An 18,319-nucleotide genomic window follows, 5' to 3' on the forward strand; every position below is an offset into this window, starting at 1 on the left:
AGCTATTCTTTGTATTGGTATTTTTTTTTTTGTATTTTTCTGAAACTGGAAACGGGGAGAGACAGTCAGACAGACTCCCGCATGCGACCGACCGGGATCCACCCGGCATGCCCACCAGGGGCAATGGTCTGCCCACCAGGGGGCAATGCTCTGTCCCTCCGGGGCGTCACTATGCCGCGACCAGAGCCACTCCAGCACCTGGGGCAGAGGCCAAGGAGCCATCCCCAGCACCCGGGCCATCTTTGCTCCAATGGAGCCTTGGCTGCGGGAGGGGAAGAGAGAGACAGAGAGGAAGGAGGGGGGGAGGTGGTGGAGAAACAAATGGGCGCTTCTCCTGTGTGCCCTGGCCGGGAATCAAACGGGTCCCCCGCATGCCAGGCCGACGCTCTACCGCTGAGCCAACCAGCCAGGGCCTGGTATTTCTTAATTATCATATTTTTAGTATGGACAATTGTAAACCTGTTTTTGCCCTACCTTGTATATTGACATAAAATTGATTTTGTGTATTTATCATGTATCTGTATCCTGCAGCCTTACTAAACTGACTTTTGAACATGTGGAACATAGTTCTCTTTTTTTTTTCCTTTTTGAGAGAGAGGTAAGAGGGACACACAGACAGAAAGAGAGAGATGAGAAGCATCAACTCTAGTTGTGGCACCTTAGTTCATTGAGTGCTTTCTCATAAGTGCCTTGACGGGAGGGAGGGCTTCACCAGAACCAGTGACCTTTAGGCTTCAAGCCAGCAATATGGGGTCATGTCTATGATCCCCTGCTCAAGCCAGCGATCCCGCGCTAAAGCTGGTGAGCCCACAGTCAAGTCGGCGACCTCAGGGTTTCGAACCTGGGTCCTCAGCATCCCAGTCCAGTGCTCTATCCACTGTGCCACCACCTGGTCAGGTATAGTTCTAATTATTGTTTCAAGTTTTTGTGAATTCTATCATCTTGTCATTTAGGTCAGGTTCAATTGGTTTGTTTTTTTTCTCCGTTTTTAATGTTTTCCTGCTTCTTTGCATGTCTTGTAGTCCCTGATAGGATGCCAGACATTATGAATTTTACCTTGTTAGGTAATTGATATTTGTATATTCCTAAAAGTAGTATTAAAAAGTATTCTTTGTTCTGGAATATAGTTATTTGGAGATAGTTTGATCCTTTCAGGTATTACTGTTTATAATTTATTAGGCAGATTCAGAGAAGTCTTAGCTTAGGGCAAATTATTTCCTTTTACTGAATAAAGACTTTCATGAGTACTTTCCCCACTGGTCCTAAATTAGGAGTTATTCTGTCATGGCTGTGGGACTTACCCTGTCTGGCTTTGAGTACTTGCCTCACGTGCATGGGTTGATGTACTAAATCCTTAAGGCGGACGCCCTGTAGCTCTCTGGGCTTTTAGGTGCAGCTCTCTTCTCTTTGATACTTGGTCCTGTGAACTCTGATTCCCTTGGTTCAGACGTTCAGCTCCATCCCTTCAATTCAGGGGGTCCTCCAGGCTCTGGTTCACCTCCCAGCCTTTCTTTGATTTGTAAGTTGGGGCGATTGTAGGGCTCACTTAATTATCCCCACCCTGAATCGCGAATCTCAGGGATCTCTTCCCTTGGCTATCTGATGCCCAGTGTGTTGAAAAATACTATATTCTTTTACGTTCTCCTATTCGTTCACTCTCTCTCTCTCAGTTCAGGTGGGAGGATGAATTGCTTGCTCGTACATCGTTCTGATCAAAGGTGCAAGTCTTTCCCAGGTTTCCTATTCTTTCAGCTCTGCTCACCTTTGTAAACCTTGGTCCTCAGGCTGGCTACACTCGTGGTTCTATCTCCAGCAACCAAGATATAGCTAGATTTTTAAAGCCAGGGTTTCTTTTTCTTTGTTCTTATGCTATAATGTTCAACACATATGTCACTGTTATCATCCTGTGGCTGGGTATTTAGTAAAAACACAATTATTTAGAAAGTTCACATACATTTTCTGAATGGACTTTAATTCAAAGATAGGAGTCTGAGCCTAAAGTGTTTGCTCAAGTGGTTGTGGAATCTTAGATACAAATCTTAATTTTTTTGGACCACAATTTCTAAATCTGTGAGACAAATAAAAATATTCTATTATTTGGTTTTGAATCGCATGCTTTATTTGTATATCTAATTGTATCTCTTAGCCATTTAACTGTCAGAATGCTTTAAACTCTATACAACTTATGAAAATCTGGAAGTGTGTACTAGAAATGGTAGAATCCATTTCCTTGCCTTGTCACCTTTTGGGTTTTATCATTTTTCTTTTTCTGTGACAGAGACATAGAGAAAGAGAGGGACAGATAGGGACAGACAGGAAGGGAGAGAGATAAGAAGCATCAGTTCTTCCTTGCGGCGACACCTAGTTGTTCATTGATTGCTCTCTCATATGTGCCTTGACGAGGGGCGGGGGACTACAGCACAGCTAGTGCCCCCTGGCTCAAGCGAGCGGCCTTGGGCTTCAAGCCAATAACCTTTGGGCTCAAGCCAGTGACCATGGAGTCATGTCTGTGATCCCACACTCAAGCCAGCAACCCCGTGCTCAAGCTGATGAGCCTGCACTCAAGTTAGTGACCTCAGCGTTTTGAACCTGGGTCCTCTGCATCCCAGTCCAACGCTCTATCCACTACGCCACTGCCTGTCAGGCATGTTTTAGAATTTTTCTGAGATAACATATACTGATTACTGAGAAAGTAATCTAATTATAAAGCCATAGATAATAGGTTTCTAGAAAAAAAATTTTTAGCTTTCTCAGTAAACCTTTTTGAGCCTTATAGCTCTATTTTTTATATTTTATTTTTTATTTTATTTTATTTTATTTTTTATTTATTATTTTTTTTTTGTATTTTTCTGAAGCCAGAAACGGGGAGAGACAGTCAGACAGACTCCCGCATGCGCCCGACCAGGATCCACCCGGCACGCCCACCAGGGGGCGATGCTCTGCCCCTCCGGGGCGTCGCTCTGCTACGACCAGAGCCACTCTAGCGCCTGGGGCAGAGGCCAAGGAGCCATCAGCGTGCGGGCCATCTTTGCTCCAGTGGAGCCTCGGCTGCGAGAGGGGAAGAGAGAGACAGAGAGGAAGGAGAGGGGGAGGGGTGGAGAAGCAGATGGGCACTTCTCCTGTGTGCCCTGGCCGGGAATCGAACCCGGGACTTCTGCATGCCAGGCCGATGCTCTACCACTGAGCCAACTGGCCAGGGCCAATATATTTTATTTATTGATTTTTTTTTTTAGACAGAGAGGAGTGAGTGAGAGAGAGAGAGAGAGAGAGAAGGAGAGAGAGAAGGGGGAGGAGCAGGAAGCATCAACTCCCATATGTGCCTTGACCAGGCAAGCCCAAGGTTTCGAACCAGCAACCTCAGTGTTCCAGGTCGACGCTTTATCCCACTGCGCCACCACAGGTCAGGCTTATAGCTCTTTTTATAAAAAGCAAGATGGTGTTGCAAACTGTTCGTTCAGAAAAACTGAGACTTAACCTTTACTTACATGTAGCAAAACACTAAAGCCTTTATCTCCATGATGAATGAGATGACTGAAATGAAGACGTGGTTATTGAGTCCCTCGTATTTATGGAGGACTTTCTATGCTAGATCATGGGGCTGAAGAGAGAAGCCAAGGAAAGAGGGGGCTCTCTGCCCTTGAACGCCAGTGGTTGGTGGGGTGGGTTTGCTCTGTGCTTGGAGACCCCGGGAGTCTTACAGATGGGGGGACCTTCTGGGAGCAGCTCAGAGGGCCTGTGCAGATGTGAAAGGACTAAGGCGCCTGCAGTTGAGGGAGTGCTGCTATAACATAGAACCAGAGGAGGGAGTAGGGAATGGCTGGAGGTTATGGTTAGAAAGGTGGGTTGGATTCAGGCTGTTGAAGGTCCTTTATAATAATAGCCCGTAAAGGCAGATGTGGTATTTTAAATCCAGGAATGGTACAAGGAGATTTTTTTCCTAGGTAGATCCCATTGGTAATGGTGTGAAAAATAGGTGCTGAAGGATCTCACGCTGGACAGGACAGCTGCAGAGGGAGGGAGCAGGGAGTCAGGCAGGGCTCTCGAGGGAGAGTCGTGCCTATTCAAGAGCTCCTGAGCACCTGCACCTGAGTGGGTATGTCTCTGCCCTGGTCCTCGATCAGATGACCAGTGGGTAAGAATCCCTGTGGGGACAGTTTCTGAGGGAGCTGGTTTGGAACCTGTCATTCAGGGGGCTCAGTGCTCCCTCTGCCTGGGGGACAGTGCGGAGAGAGCCGAGCCGCATCTGAGCTGGCTGTGTGTGTGCACAAGGCCAATCGGGAAACGGTGGCGTGCTCGGAACCCTGATGAACACGCGCGTGAGGGCCAGGGATTTAGGGGGGGACCCCGAGAAGGGAGGTAGGACTGCCCTGTGTGGAGAAGGGTGGCAGGCTTGCCAGAAGTGTGGAAGGATGGGAACTGAAATGAGGCCGTTGGATTTGCTGGTTAGGCAGGGACAGGAGGCTTTGGCAACAGCCTGTTTCAAGCATATCAAGAACTCGGGAAAAGAGTAAAAGTTGGTCTCTGGCCAGAATAAAGGGCACAAAGCCCATGCATGTTTTCACAGCGTGTAGAGTCCCTGAAATCATGTCTATAATTTTCAGAAAGAAACAGAATTGAACTGAGAGAGCATATGAGTTTGGGCCACTTAAGCAGTGTCTCTGTGGCTGGTAAGTGATCTCTGTTGTTAAGCAGTGTCTCTGTGGCTGGTAAGTGATCTCTGTTGTGTGTTGAACTGATTGCAGTGGATTGAGTATGGCAGGATGATGACTCCGGATCTCTACTTAAACGTTGGGCTTCTCAGACATTGTTGAAGAATATGGGGGACACGAATAAGCTTCAGACTTCTAGCCAGAACTCATTCTGGACATATCCTTGTTTGTAATGTATATACTCTGAGAATTGTAAGCTTCAGATGAACCAAAAGAGGTTATTTGGGGATGCTTTCTTCAATTCCCTCTCTAAATATTTACATACTTGCACAAATCAGGTCCTTGCACAGTGTGTTGTCATCTAGTATACTTTCAACAATCCTGCCTGTGCTCAGCGTGGCAGTCCTCTCCTTCGGGTGCCCAGGGCCACCTTGGCCATTTGCAGTTGGCCATCTTGGGGTCATGATCTACTGACTCAGAGAGTAAAATAGGCAGTAAGCGCAAGTCCCCTAAGTACAGAGTTCATGCACTTTCTTCCTGAAAGTGTGTCTCAGGTCCTTCCCCAGAGATCACTGGCTTTTACACACAATTCCTGCCAGCTCTTCCGTCTGGTTTCCCAGCTCAGGATGAACTACAGAAAGTCACCTGAGGCAGAATGAGAGACCCAGGGAGAGATCAGCTGGAAGGGCGGCTCTAGGGGCAGTGTGGGCCTCCATAGGTCTGGCTCTGCGACTCTAGTCAGAAACAAGGTTGCTAGTGAAGTCTGCAGCCTTAACCCTTCGGAGTGATAAGTGTTTTTCATGCTCGCTGACCCCTGAGAGGGAGGTTTTTTTTATCCAAAAAATGAAATTAGTTTCAGTTCCAGTTTTAGTAATCATGTTTGTTTGATAACCAATTTATGGAAACAAGAACATACATTTGCCTTTTTTTTAATGTTGCCTTACACATTTTTAAAATAAAAATTTTTGTTACAATCGTACTCTGTCTGGATGGTCAGGAGACACGAGGATGTACATGAACGTTCATACTACCCAAAGGGTTAATAAAAAGTAAATGTGTCTCTCCTGAACTGGTGATGGCACAGTGGATAGAGTCTCGACCTGGGACACTGAGGTCCCAGGTTCGAAACCCCAAGGTCGCCAGCCAGCTTGAGCGAAGGGTCGCTGGCTTGAGTGTGAGATCATTGACGTAACTCCCTGGTCCCTGGCTTGGTCCCAGAGGTCACTGGCGTGAAGCCCAAGGGGTTACTGGCTAGGTTGGAAGCCACCCAGGCAAGGCATGTATGAGAAGCAACCACTGAAGGACTCAAGTGCTGCGACGACGACGAATTGATGCTTCTCATCTCTCTCTCTCTTCCTGTCTGTCCATCTGTCTGGCTGTCTCTTTCTCAAAGTCAAGTGAGGGTGTCTTTAGTTAGTATCCTCCCATTGGTAGCAGAAGAGGGTGCAATCAATTTTATAAAGATTTCCACTGATACATATATATAATTTTGTAAGAGATCATATGCTTAAAAGGGCATTTGAATGAAATTACATTCTAGGCAATACAGACTAAGTAATATATTATATAATGTATTGATTGTATTTGAGAGTGGAATAAAAATTGATGGTTATCTACCAAGAGAATTTTTGGAAGAGTTTAATTACAGAAAGAGTAGTTGAGAGCTGGAAGGGATATTTTTTCCCTTTATTTTCCAGATGATGAAACTAAGGCCCAGAGATCAGAACACATTCCAGATGTCTACAGTCGTGATATTTGTGACAGGAGGGAAATGAAGATTGCTCTGGTGGGGTAACCACCTTGCCCAAATCCAGGAGGCGCTAGTGTGATTGGTGCCCCGTGTGTGTGTGTGTGTGTAAGGGGGTCTCCATGTAGGGGGAGTGGTTTTAGCTAATAAGGTGTCTCTGACGAGGTGGTACTGGACCTGAGACCCACTGGTGCCAGCTACTTGATGGGCTGAGGTGACGTCTTTCCAGGCAGAGAGAATGAAAGTGCATGGAGGCCGTGAAGTGGTGTGGGAGACAGAGAGGTGGCCCGTGTGGGTGCCGTGTGGGGGTTGTGGGGCAGGGGTCCACCTGGAGGGCCGGAAGATGGGCTACTGCTCTGCGGGGGGTCGGCTGTTTTGCTGGGTGTGAGCCATGTGAGAGTTTCCAGGAGGGGAGGGGAGTGACGCATCTGCTTGGAGAAGAAGCCCGGCCGGTCTGCCGACCTGCGGAGCTAGTGTGCCCCACGCGGGGCGTGCACCTTTGCCTGCGGAGCTAGTGTGCCCCACGCGGGGCGTGCACCTTTGTCTGAGACTAGCGGTTCCTGAAATAGATGCCATTTGAAACCATACTTTGGTGAAACAGGACTTCCCTTTCCATAAGTGACATATTCTGGTATTTTATTCCATTTTATTTCAAAAAATGTTTGTAGTGTTGATTACAACCCACTATGGCCCACTAAGGGGTTGTCACCCACATTCGAGACACACTTACAAGCCACCATTCTGCCCCAGTAAGGACCACTGCCTTAGAGCTAAAAAATAACCACTGACGCGTGGCTCCGTAAGGTAGCTGTTACCCCATTTTACAAAAGGAAAAGTGGAACTCGGAGAAGTTACTGAGAACCAGACTGAATGGGAAGCTGGCACTCCTGGCTGCTCCCCGGGGACCACCTCCCAGATACCCCGGGGAAGCAGCTGTGGCAGCATTCGTAGGCTGTGCCCCGGGTGAGAGTGGAGATGAAAAGTGAAAGGGGAAACCACAGAGGAAGGGATGGTGTCATCAAAGAAAGGAGGGTTTGTTTTGGGGGGGGCGGGGTTGTTTCTGAATGAAAATATAAATGTCTTAGAGCCACAAATGCAGGCTAAAATATTTTTTGTTACCAGATGGCCAGCGATTCCCTTCTAGTGTAATGCCAGCATTCTTTCAAAACAGTAATATCGAATATGTGCGGTCACTTTCTGAGTCTGCAGGACAAATAAATGCTCACAGGTTTGGTAATGTGGCCGCAGCCTTCCCAGCTCACCTGCTGCTGGCCCGGGCCCTACTGAAGGCAGGTGCCGACACACCTGTGCACGAAGGGCCAGCTGAGCTCACCCGCTAGGCACGCAGCCTGTGCCAGCGCATCTCAGGGCAGCAGGGAGCTGGCCAGCGTCACAGCCCAGGGCTAGGAGCTTCGACCTCCCTCTTTGAGATTTTACTCCTTTAATGTGAGTTTCAAACATGGCAGTGAAGGAGCTATGTTACCAAGAGTCCACCTTCCGATCCCCACTGGAGCAGGTGTGTGGGTGGGCTCTGCCCTGCCCCCCAGGAGCGATTCCTGAAGGGGGGCCCCGCTGCTGCTTCAGGAGATGTGCTCATGAAAGGGGAACAGCTCAGATTGTTGTGATGGTGGACTGTGGAGTTCCTGGGGCACAGGTGGGCCCCTCTGAGCACAGCAGTTACTCTGTTGTAGCATTCACTCTCAGTCTCTTTAGAAAGCAGTCTCTGCCCCCTGACCCCCGCCACCCTTTGTTGGGTGGGTTCGTCTACCACTCGTTCCTAAGAACTAAAACCTCGATTTGCTCATAGGCAGTTCCTGAGTTTAGGCCGGCCTGATTTATGAACGGGTCACAAGGGAATGTGCTTGCTTTCTTGCTTGCTCAGCTCTGGGAGTGCATTAGGCCCTGAGGGTGGGTGTTCTATCTAGCCACGGCCCTGCCTCTGCCAAAGTCCTGGGCTCTTCTGCGCCCGATAGGAGCCACCTCAGAGTTCCTGATGGTCCTTACTCCCTCCGGATTCTTGTTGTGGCCTCACCCCCCCCCCCCCCCCAGCTGAGCACTGCACAGCCGTTGACCCAAAGCAGCCTCTATCTGGGAACCAAGATACCCTATTTCTTGTCAGCCACATGGTAACTGGGGCTTTGGCAGGGAACTATGTCCTCAGGAAGAGCCGAGGAATTCCCTTGTCCTTAGAACCCATAGTGATAGTCCTAAATCACAGGTGTTTTGAGGTAAATGGAAACTACTTATATTCACAGTATTGTTTCTTTAGGGGGAGAAGTTTTCTGTTAGGTTCAGATTTCTCCATTGCTGGCTGACTGCACTGACTTGGTGGCCAGATGAATATCACCATGGATAAGCACTGTATGTGCTGACTTTTTGAGGTTCCTCTGTGAGAAGATTGGTTGGGTTCTGTTAGATTTGATTCAGAAATCATAAGATACCTTAACATGGTCGTTATAACCATCAGAAAATTAAAGCTGACATGCCTGAACTGTAATGGTATGGCTTAAAAAAAAGAGAGAAAGAAACAATCAGTGTCAATTCTCCTGGCCAGAAATGGAATGTCTCATTCCATCTGTGGGCCCTGAAAAGACAGGTCTACAGCCGGGGACTTCCCGTGTGACAGATCCCTATTTCCAGGTACAGCTCCCGGGCTGAGGGACAGGTCTACAGCAGGGACTTCCCGTGTGACAGATCCCTATTTCCAGGTACAGCCCCCGGGCTGAGGGACAGGTCTACAGCCGGGGACTTCCCGTGTGACAGATCCCTATTTCCAGGTACAGCCCCCGGGCTGAGGGACAGGTCTACAGCCGGGGACTTCCCGTGTGACAGATCCCTATTTCCAGGTACAGCTCCCGGGCTGAGGGACAGGTCTACAGCCGGGGACTTCCCGTGTGACAGATCCCTATTTCCAGGTACAGCCCCCGGGCTGAGGGACAGGTCTACAGCAGGGACTTCCCGTGTGACAGATCCCTATTTCCAGGTACAGCCCCCGGGCTGAGGGACAGGTCTACAGCAGGGACTTCCCGTGTGACAGATCCCTATTTCCAGGTACAGCTCCCGGGCTGAGGGACAGGTCTACAGCAGGGACTTCCCGTGTGACAGATCCCTATTTCCAGGTACAGCTCCCGGGCTGAGGGACAGGTCTACAGCCGGGGACTTCCCGTGTGACAGATCCCTATTTCCAGGTACAGCCCCCGGGCTGAGGGACAGGTCTACAGCAGGGACTTCCCGTGTGACAGATCCCTATTTCCAGGTACAGCTCCCGGGCTGAGGGACAGGTCTACAGCAGGGACTTCCCGTGTGACAGATCCCTATTTCCAGGTACAGCTCCCGGGCTGAGGGGTCTTGAGTTTAGTCCAGTGCTGTCCAGTGTAACTTTCTGCAGTGATAGAAGTATACCACTCACAAAAATTAGGGGATCAGGGACCGTGCAGACACAAGGGTACTTTCAGCCTTTTGTACAGCGCATTTTCACCAATGAAATAAAAGTTGGTTTTGCATAATTGAACAACTTTCTTTGACTTGTGTTTTGCTTTTCTGATGTTCTTGTTTAATAAAAAAATCAAATGCTTTTTTTTTTAATCACTTCACATTCATTTTGAAATATCCCCTTGTTTTGTGAGCAGAATATCTGGGTTAGCCAATAGGATAGTCACTAGCCATAGTGGGACTTGGGAACTGAATTTTAATTAATTTTAATTCTAAGTGGTCACACATGCCTGGTAATGGACAGCATGGCTCCTCCCCCCTTCCCTTTAGCGACAGAGGTGTCATTGTTCCCTTATGAGATTCACCACAATTTTTCCAGCAACTCCCGGTTTACTTCTTTCTTTTAAAGCCCTAATATTTTTCACTTAAGCATCATAGCGCTAATCGTGGCATGTGAAGAATTTGTTTTCTCAGTGTGGGCCAGAATAATGATTCAAGGAGTTGCTTCACCTAATCATATAGGAAATGCATTGATGTTCTTTATGTTGCTCCGGAAGCCGCCGTCCTATTCTAGCATGCCAACAAAGACGAGGTCAGCGTGAGGCCACACTGATTGCAGTTTCTAAAAGTGTAACCTCCTTAGAGTTTATCTGTGTAATTCTGTGCATGAAAGGACATTTCATAGTAGGGGGGAAAGTCAAAATATAAGAATTTGATATAACTTTAGACTGTACTACTAAGACATTTTTTTTTTGGGGGGGGGGACATAGGACAAGTTTAATTTGATGTATCAACAGCTACCAGTTTAAAATATACATGTGACTATACGGAAGTGCATGTTACAGTTCTCCTTCATACTTGTTTCCCCAAAGGGCTCAGATGTTATCACATAAAACAGTGGTTTTGATATTTAGTAATATCAGCCTTAGGCATACCTACCCTGGGAGTCTGCCTTAAACTGAATTCTGAGCCTTATCAAATTTTATTACATCTATATTAGAGTTTCTTACTGAAGTTTATCCACTATTTTAAGCTCAGCTACTCTTTGAGTCCTGTCATTGGGGTCTTCCCTATCTAAGTAGACGTGATTAAAAAAAAGAAAAAATAAAGGCTACAGCTCATACCTGTTTGGGTCTTCCAAGTTTGGGTATCGTGCTAGATAAGGAAATGGATGCCCTCCAACTAGATGGTTTGAGAGTGCTGAAAATTATTAGTCATTACTATATATTTTGCCTTATGAGGAAGTAGTCTTCTGGACAGGATGCATGATCACTAGCTTTAAAGCAGCTTATGATCTAGAGAAGGATGTTTGTGGCATGATCTCTGTGGGTCTGACCGGCCTGACAGGCGGTTCTGCTGCAGTCAGAATGGTGGTCAGGGAGAGTGGGAATCGTGGGGGAGGCTGTGTTTATGCTGAAGCGGCCGCAGACCCGCCCCTTCGCCTGAGCTGTCCCTTTCCTCCTGGAAGTTTCTGATCTCCACGCCGGGGTCAGAGTCTCCCTCCCGTTACAGGGGCGCATCTCAAGCACTCTCACAGAGCATTACGCTATTCTGTGCTGTTGGCTGTGGCTCCAGCCACAGGGTGAGCTTGAGAGCAGGAACCACGCCTGCCTGCATCTTCATAGTCTTCCCAGCGCAGGACTTTTGTGAACGGATGAAAGGACAGAGCAGGGGTGGGAGGGGAAAGGAGTAAGGGAGGCTGTGAGAGGCCGTTTTGGGCATTGATTTATGGTCATTAACTCTCACTAGAGCCTGACCAGATGGTGGCACAGTGGATAGAGAGTTGGACTGGGATGTAGAGGACCCAGGTTCGAAACCCTGAGGTCTCCAGCTTGAGTGCCGGATCATAGACATGACCCCATGGTTACTGACTTGAGCCTAAAGGCCACTGGCTTGAGCAAGGGGTCACTCGCTCTGCTGTAGCCCCCCAGTCAAGGCACATAGGAGAAAGCAATCAATGAACAACTAAGGAGATTAAGAAGCCACAATGAAAAATTGATGCTTCTCATCTCTCTACCTTCCTGTTTGTGTTTCTCTCTCTCTCTCTCTCTCTCTCTCTCTCTCTCTCTCTCTCTCTCTCTCTCACAAACACACACACACACACACACACACACACACAAAGAGAAAGATAAAACTCTCACTAGAGCCTTAACCCTCAAAATGGCAATGGGCTTTTTTGAAGTTAGTGTGAAGAGAAAACTGGGTCTCTGAGAAGCAGCAGTTGGTTCTAGCAGAAGTCAGGACTGCAGGCTTGGGCCCCTGGAGGAGAGCCAGCAGTGCGGGAGCAGCCTGCTCAGAGCCTGAGTTCTGAATGTCAGTAGGGTAGTGGAGACAAGGAATTCCCTCAGAGTGTAAAGTCTCTGACTAGGGTAATAGCTATACTTTCTTCTGAGCCTTACAGGACTAGATTGTTTTCCTAACTAAGCACTGTTTTCACCTCCAAAAAGTAGAAATTTAAAAATGTGTTTTATAAAATGTCTAGCCTTTTCTTAAAGTCTAAGCTCCCTGAATGTATCAGAATGGTTTTTGTTGTTGTTTTAAAAAGGAAAAACTTTGATTTTAAACTATTAGTAAATGCCATTTAAAGACAGCATAAATACTAAAATTTTTACTGTTTTAAGATTAGCAGTTAATATTAACAGTTAACTTGAACTTCAATGCCACAAGTATTTCATGGTCAATGGTATGTTCAGTATTGTGCTGGGTACTTACATCATCCTCAGTGAAGATTATGTTTATTGGCGTAGTTTCAGATGAACATAAAGCACTTTGTGCTTGTGCAGACCTGAGGCAAATGACTGGAGGGTTATTGTCTCCAGGTCTTCTTAGCAACACTTTGTAACAGTAAACTCTATAACAGGCTTTTGAATGTGCCTTTGTCTGATTGTACAGCTCGGAGATATTAGTGCCTGTTACCTTAGTGGGATAAAATTTAGCCATTTAGCCTTTTAGCAATGAAATGTAAAGAATTTTGATTTTCATTTGTAGAAAAAGTGTTTTGGGTTTTTTTTACTATTCAGTGAGAGGCAGGGAGGCAGAGAGACAGATTCCCGCATGCATCCCAACCAGGATCCACCCAGCAAGCCCACTAGGGGGCGATGCTCTGCCCATCTGGGGCTGCTACTTCGTTGCTTAGGAACCGAGCTATTTTAGCACCTGAGGCAAGACCATGGTGCCATCCTCAGCGCCCAGGGAATACCTTGCTCAAATAAACCATGGCTGTGGGGGGGGGGGGGGGGATAGAGAAGAAGGAAAGATAGAGAAGCAGATGGGTGCTTCTCCTGTGTGCCCTGACCGGGAATCAAACCCAGGACTTCCACACACCAGGCCGACCCTCTACCACTGAGCCAACTGGCCAGGGTCAGTAGTGTACATTTAAAAAAAATGAGTGTCTCACCAAGAGTGGTAGGTTATTTTTATAGGGCTTATTCTCCACCCGTTTAAAAAGATAACTGATGGGCACCAAATAGCGTCCCTAAGTTACAGCTAGGGTGTTGTAATCTGTGCACTGAGAATAGAACAGTGGCTATTTTTTGCTTCTTCTAAATGATGTGTTAATTACACAAATGTGAATTAGTCACTCTACAGTCCACTTATAATGCTCTTCGGGCATGTTCTTGTAGAGTTGTGTGTGTGCAGTGCACATAGATGTTGTGGTCCCTCTGGGCGCAAGTCAGGACACTGGTACAGTGTTGTGTACAGAAGGACCGCTGTATCCTGTTCTGTTATTTTCTCTTTTGTTTATCTTTTCCTTTCATCCTTTGGATGCAAAATGAAAATTTCTGGACAAAATCTAGAAATAGTAAAATAAATTACTGTGGCTTTAGGTGTTTAATATTGGGAAATCATTGTCTTCTTGTATCACTTAATTTCAACCGCTAGGTTACTGAAACAAAATCCATTTCAGCTCTAGTTTGGCTCTAAAAGATTGAGTTAATTATTTGAGTGTTTGTATGAACTAGAATCGGAAAGAAACATAAATGTATTGAAATTGGTAGGGGAATGATTAAGTAAGATAACAAAAAGCCGAGAGGGTAAAGAACCATTTTGAGCCCTGGTGCAGAAAGGTCAAGGTGACTGACTGTAGGGGCAGTTACTCCATAATGCTTACATTTGAGTTGTACAGGTTTCTAACAACTTAGATTTCATCCAAAAGTAAGTTTATTTTTCTTTCTCAATTGATAAATATTCTGATGGTTTTTAGTTTCATTTGCTTAATGAGATCATGGCTGATTCTTTTTTAATTAAGGAGAGTTTAGTTTGCTGGCATTTTAAATGTCATCCAGTTGGCTGATATTTAAAACCTAAACTGAGTTTAAGCTTTTTATTCTTTTTGCTCTTCTCTTGCTCTAAAGTGTGGGCTAAGAGTGATTTTTGAAAACGAAGGATTTCAAAACTAGGAATCTAACAAAAGTTACTGCAGTTTAGTTTATACACTGGTGCAGAAATTCTTGCTTATTGTGATGGTAAATGACAGGAAGCCAGTAAGCTAGTAAGTTTCAGGCAGATGTGGCAGAACCAGTAAAGGAAGGAGGAAGATTCCTTCTAACCAGGAGAGTTTGGAATGCTGCCTAGAGCAGTGGTCCCCAACCCCCGGGCCATGGACCGGTACCGGTCCATGGGCCATTTGGTACCGGTCCGCAGAGAAAGAATAAATAACTTACATTATTTCCATTTTATTTATATTTAAGTCCGAACAATGTTTTATTTTTAAAAAATGACCAGATTCCCTCTGTTACATCCGTCTAAGACTCACTCTTGAGGCTTGTCTCGGTCACATGATACATTTATCCATCCCACCCTAAAGGCCGGTCTGTGAAAATATTTTCTGACATTAAACTGGTCCGTGGCCCAAAAAAGGTTGGGTACCACTGGTCTAGAGCACACGTGCACTCTGTCCTGGGCCTAAGAGATGGACAGACCCATCTATGTAAATCTGTAACCATAACATTACATCTCAGCTACTGTGATACAGTGTCATGCCCACTTCATAAAATTGGGGCCTAATCAACTTGAGAGATTTTTCAGCCAGTATTATAATCTTTCCCTGCCCTATAGCTTACAACAGTTTTTAAAAAGTTTATCACTAACCAAGACCAGCATCCTCTATAGTCCTAGCAGCAAGGTGTGCTGTGCCTTGAGACCAGACAGTGCTGAGTTCAAATCCTCTCTCCAACACTTGCGACCTTGGGCAACTTACACAGCATCTCTAAGTCTCTTTGCCCATCTGTAAAATGGGTGATCATAGCTACTTTGCATGATGGGTTTGAAGATTAGGATCCATAAATGAAAAGTTCACCTTGTTGATTTAGAGATAAATTTGTTTCTCATACCTATGATGTATTCATATATCCATCCTAAGACTTAACAAAGTTTCCTGCTCCATCATGTTTTAGTTTTTCGGGAATCATGGATCTGTAGATGCTGACTAACAACAACCTGTACTTTAAATTGGGAGAGTTCCTGATTCTGTAGCCTACAGGTTTCAGGCATTGGACACTGAGTAATTGTACAGGTGCAAATCTCACATTTATGGTTTGTGTACATAAATCAAGTAGTCTTAACTATTTTTTTTTTTTTTCATTTTTCTGAAGCTGGAAACAGGGAGAGACAGTCAGACAGACTCCCGCATGCGCCCGACCGGGATCCACCCGGCACGCCCACCAGGGGCGGTGCTCTGCCCATCCTGGGCGTCGCCATGTTGCGACCAGAGCCACTCTAGCGCCTGAGGCAGAGGCCACAGAGCCATCCCCAGCGCCCAGGCCATCTTTGTTCCAATGGAGCCTTGGCTGCGGGAGGGGAAGAGAGAGACAGAGAGGAAAGCGCGGCGGAGGGGTGGAGAAGCAAATGGGCGCTTCTCCTGTGTGCCCTGGCCGGGAATCGAACCCGGGTCCTCCGCACGCTAGGCCGACGCTCTACCGCTGAGCCAACCGGCCAGGGCAACTATTTTTTTTTTAACTAAAAAGTTCTAATGGAGAAGCATGAAGGAGAAAACTTAAACTTATTGATAATATCTTGTCAGTTCAGGCCATTGTAACAAATACCGTAGACTAAGTCAGAGGTCTCAAACTCGCGGCCCGCCGAACAATTTTGTGCGGCCTGCAGACTAATCCACAAACTACAGTTTCTGGTCGTTTTGTGACAGTGAAAAGTGTTGCGTAACAGTTGCCTTTTGTAGACCTAGTGCGGCCCGCCGAACGGCTGTGATCTTGCTCTGCGGCCCACATGCCGAGTTGAGTTTGAGACCCCTGGACTAGGTGGTTTAAACAGACCTTTATTTCTCAAAGTTCAGGAGGTTGGGAAGTCCAGGATCAAAGGTGTCAGCAGATTCAGTTCCAAGTAAGGGCTCTCTTCCTGGTTTACAAATGGCCACCTTCTTGCTGTGCCCTCACATGGTGAAAAGAGAGATCGTGTTTCATCCCTTCTTAGAAGGGCACTAATCCATCCTATCATGAGGGCTCCACTCTCCTGACCTAAGTACCTTGAAGACCTCCCCTCAAATACCATTACATTGTAGATGAAGAGCTTCAACAGGTGAATTTGAGGTTGTGGGGGCACATTCAGTTCATAGCAACAACTAATAAAAGTTAATTGAAAGCTTATCTCCTTGCCCTGGCCGGTTGGCTCAGTGGTAGAGCGTCGGCCTGGCGTGTAGAAGTCCCGGGTTCGATTCCCGGCCAGGGCACACAGGAGAAGCGTCCATCCATCTGCTTCTCCACCCCTCCCCCTCTCCTTCCTCTCTGTCTCTCTTCCCCTCCCGCAGCGAGGCTCCATTGGAGCAAAGATGGCCCTGGCGCTGGGGATGGCTCCTCGGCCTCTGCCCCAGGCGCTAGAGTGGCTCTGGTCGCAAGAGAGCGACGCCCCGGAGGGGCAGAGCATTGCCCCCTGGTGGGCAGAGCGTCGCCCCCTGGTGGGCGTGCCGGGTGGATCCCGGTGGGGCACATGTGGGAGTCTGTCTGACTGTCTCTCCCTGTTTCCGGCTTCAGAAAAATACAGGAAAAAAAAACAACAAAGAAAGCTTATCTCCTTATTGTTTAAACCTTCCAGGCTATTTTCTATAGTGACTAACATCCCTCCCCCCTTTATAAAGTCTATTTCTTAGCTGAAGGGCAAAACAGTGTCTTGATCGTGATCATTTCTGTGATAGGGACGTTGGCTCAAATGCCTTCCGAGACTGGGCAGGTCCTCATAAGTAAGGGCCAGGCCCCTGCAGACCACAGTGCGCCCCCACAGGGGGAGCAGTCCGACCTCATCAAGCAGGACTGCAGCGCAGTGCTGGGCTGCTGGGGTTTGCTTTTTCTTTTTTTGTATTTTTCTGAAGTTGGAAACGGGGAGGCAGTCAGACAGACTCCCACATGCGCCCGACCAGGATCCACCTGGCATGCCCACCAGGGGGCGATGCTCTGCCCATCCCGGGCGTCGCTCTGCTGCAACCAGAGCCATTCTAGCGCCTGAGGCAGAGGCCATGGAGCCATCAGCACCCGGGCCAACTTTGCTCCAATGGAGCCTCGGCTGCGGGAGAGGAAGAGAGAGGCAGAGAGGAAGGAGAGGGGGAGGGGTGGAGAAGCAGATGGGCGCTTCTCCTGTGTGCCCTGGCCGGGAATCGAACCCGGGACGCCTGCACGCCAGGCCAACGCTCTACCACTGAGCCAACCAGCCAGGGCCTGGGGTTTGCTTTTAAGTCTGGGAATCTGGATTTACATGTGAGCTGGCATGCAGGTAGTGGATGTATTGTTGCTTGCTTTTTTAAAAATTGTAATTCTAATACTATGCTAGCCAAACAAAAGACATCTGTGTACTGATCTGCCTTGTGGGGCCTTCGTTTGCTGCCTCCTCTGTCTTGTGCAGAAAGTACTCTCCAGTGTTTGCCTGCATGGTCCAGTTGCATGCCCTTCTCTTACATATGGGTAATGTGTGTTTTATTTCAGTCGTAGTGGTTCATAATCTTCACTGTTGCTTTTAGTAGTCATGACTTAAAGCATGTGATTTCAGGGAGAACAAAAGTAGGTTCTGTTTGTACTCTGCCCAGAAAAGTCTTACTTTGGCATTGAACTCTTGATTTTTATCAGAATTCCCCCCAGGTATTGTTATAAATCACTGGTACACCTTGTATTGTCAGTTTGATCTGGTTTCAGAGTCGGGAAGTTGTCTTACATTATTATTGAAAAACCCAAACTAGATGACTGAGACTACTAAAATAACTGCTCCATATTGATGTGTCCACGATTGAACTCTCCAGCAGTGGGACTTCCAGTGTCAAATTACCTGCCAGTTAGTAAGGATAGTGCACCTTAATCAGAATGCCCAGATAACCACTTTCATAAGCTTATACAATAGTAAGCCAACTGAAGAAATATTTAAAATGCAGCTTCCTGAAACTGTAATTTACAGAATCTTAGCTTTGAATACTTCTCTCTTGAAGTACATTTTGTCAAAATGGGCATCTCGACCTTCCTGTGGGATAGATAGATATTAGAACAGGGAAAGAAGG

General features: G+C 47.0%; 1 protein-coding gene across 3 annotated transcripts in view; it reads left to right on the top strand.

The window, feature by feature from the left end:
- The window catches only part of GCLC (glutamate-cysteine ligase catalytic subunit), a 53,212-nt gene that overhangs the window by 9,772 nt on the left and 25,121 nt on the right, over positions 1-18,319 (top strand). The gene's annotated exons all lie outside the window — the stretch shown is intronic.

The sequence above is a fragment of the Saccopteryx leptura genome, chromosome 1 (genome assembly GCF_036850995.1).
Source record: "Saccopteryx leptura isolate mSacLep1 chromosome 1, mSacLep1_pri_phased_curated, whole genome shotgun sequence".
Classification (NCBI taxonomy): domain Eukaryota; kingdom Metazoa; phylum Chordata; class Mammalia; order Chiroptera; family Emballonuridae; genus Saccopteryx; species Saccopteryx leptura.